This window comes from Phalaenopsis equestris, unplaced genomic scaffold (assembly GCF_001263595.1).
Source record: "Phalaenopsis equestris unplaced genomic scaffold, ASM126359v1 Scaffold000250, whole genome shotgun sequence".
In the NCBI taxonomy this organism is placed as follows: Eukaryota; Viridiplantae; Streptophyta; class Magnoliopsida; order Asparagales; family Orchidaceae; genus Phalaenopsis; species Phalaenopsis equestris.
The window spans coordinates 1509917-1512583 of record NW_018164692.1 but is presented as its reverse complement, the minus strand read 5'-3'; positions in this window follow the sequence as shown (position 1 = coordinate 1512583).

Here is a 2667-nt window from a genome sequence, read left to right as displayed (position 1 = left end):
AGTTGCTCCACAGTAACTCAAGCCAAACATTTGTGTGGATTCATAATATCAAAAATAATAAAAAAAAATGATTGAATTAAGGGTCCACATTTATTTAGATAAATTTGCATTGATTCATTGTTAGCACAAATCCCCTTATAACTATCATGTGTTATTCCCTATTTATGATGAGCTAACTGATAAAATATGAGTTAAATTTTGTGAGAACTTGATGAGGGCAAAACATTTTGTGAGCTTTCAATTTCAATTGTTGCCAAAACAAGTTTTAGTATTGAATGTACTCGTACTAAAATCAATAATTCTTCTTTTGAATAGCCAAAAAGTAGTGGTTGTGGCTTGACCCAAAAAAATAGCGTCTATGGATTGGGGTGGTGGCTGTGGCTAGGGGTGATGAATGTGGTTTGTGACTTGGGGTGGTGATTATGGCTTGGGGTGAGAATTTTGTGGCGATGACGGGCCAAAAATTGGTGGTTGTAGATTGGGGTGGTGACTGTGGCTTGTGGTGATTGTCGTGATTTGGGGTGATGGTTTTGGGCTGTTGGTTGGGGTGGTGGCTATGGGCCGGGGTGATGGTTTTGGGTTGTGACTTGGGGTGGTGGTTGTTGCTTGGGGTGAGGGTTTTGTGGTTGTGGATTGGGCCAAAAAGTGGTGGTTGTGGATTGGGGTGGTGGTTTTGGCTTCCAGTGATGGTTGTGGCTTGAGGTGATGGTTTGGGTTGTGGCTTGGGGTGGTGGCTGTGAGTTGGGGTAATGGTTTCGGGTTGTGGCGTGGGGTGAGGGTTTTGTGGTTGTGGCTGGGGTTGTGGGGCCAAAAAGTGGTGGTTGTGGATTGGGGTGGTGGCTGTGGCTTGGGGTGATGGTTTTGGGCTGTGGCTTGGGGTGATGGTTTTGGGCTGTGGTCACTGTGGCTCGGGGTAATGGTTTTGGGTTCTGGCTTGGGGTGAGGATTTTGTGGTTGTGGCTTGTGGTGAGGATTCTGTTGCTACGGCTTGGGATGGTGGCTGTGGCCTGGGGTGATGATTTTTGGTTGTGGCTTGGGTTGGTGGTTGTGCATATTTTATTGGCATATGTATATTTTGTTATATTTTTATTTATATAACTTTTTTTTATTATAGTAATATATTGACTAAGACCAAAGACACCCGTAATGTGGGACAAAGAAGCCAAAATTATATTTTGTGGCCTCTACCTCAAGGTGATTGATCTGAGAAACAAATCTCCTACCTATTTCAAAAAGGAAGAGTGACAAAATATTATCGACAAATAAAAAAAATACCAACAGAGAGTACGATCGAATGTTATTGAAGAGCGATCGAATGTAATTGAAGGGCTAGTGAGATCAACTCAAGAATGATTGAAAAATTTGAAAGGAACTGAAACGGGGATCAACGGGCTTGAGGTGAGATCCAATGAAACAAATCATTAATGCTCTCGAAGAATGGTTGACAGAAAGACTTGCAGTAAGCGTTTTTGACGTGTCCCATAATTTGGTCAATTTCATTTTGTTTTAAAATTGAAGTGTATGTTATAAATCTATAGGTGGTGTCTGCTGCAAAGAAATTTAAAATTTGTGGACTTGGTCTTGAGCTGGAGAAGTTGGATCGAATGTTTTGGGTGTCATTAATATGATAAACTATGTATGTGCCCCTAGTGAGACAGTTTGGTGGCACCCCCGAGAACTTGAGAGCCTATCAATCACGTGATTCAACTGAAGTCTCCATTTCGGACCTCCATGAACTCAAGTCCATCTCCCGTTCTAAGTATTCGTTGGTTGAGAATAAAAAAAAAATGGTTTAGGCTACTTTTCTTAAAGTCCAGATATCACAACTAACTTCTTCTTGCAGCGTTGAACCCCACACACCTCAAGCAAATCCTATTGACCAGACCCTGCAAATTTTGAATTTAATTAGGGAAATTTCTGAGGATGGGCCGTTGTACTTGTTTGCGATAGAGTTGTTTGAAGGTCTGACTCGTAGAGATTTTTTTTGTCAAGATGTTCGATGAGCGAAGGGTGCATATCTATTACGTTTTTATGATCGTATAAACATTTGAGAAATTTTTTTTATTTACAATCACTTTGGGTATATATTATTTTCTTATTGTTTTTCATTGTGCTATATATATTTCATCTGCTTGTGACATGGCTTATTCAATGATGCTCATATGTTTATTGTGTTTATAATCTTATATGATTTTAGCTAATTCATTGATATTTCTGTATTAGTCAGTACGATGTTGATTTACATGAATGTAACCAGAGAAAGATGCAGACGGAGAATTGCTGCTGTCGTATGCTTGATCTATGAATATTACAAGTCATACATAAATCGCTTCCATTGCATGACTTTCTCATATGTTGGAGACAAATGGGTTGGAGAGTTGCTTGTGGGCCACCCACAAGATTTTGCAATATGTTCCACATGACATAGACGACATTCAATGATCTGTTGGAGGAATTATATAGAAACCATAGACTTCATGACTTATTCAGGACGACTTCACGAGGGTGTTGGCAATAACTCTCTACATATTCTCTTAGAATGAATCAATGTGGGCATTAATGAAGCGATTTCAACATTCTTTCGAAACAATTTACAAATACTTCTCAGTGGGGTTGAAGACACTTGTGCGCTTTTCTTCACAAGTCATAAAACATACTAATCCTACG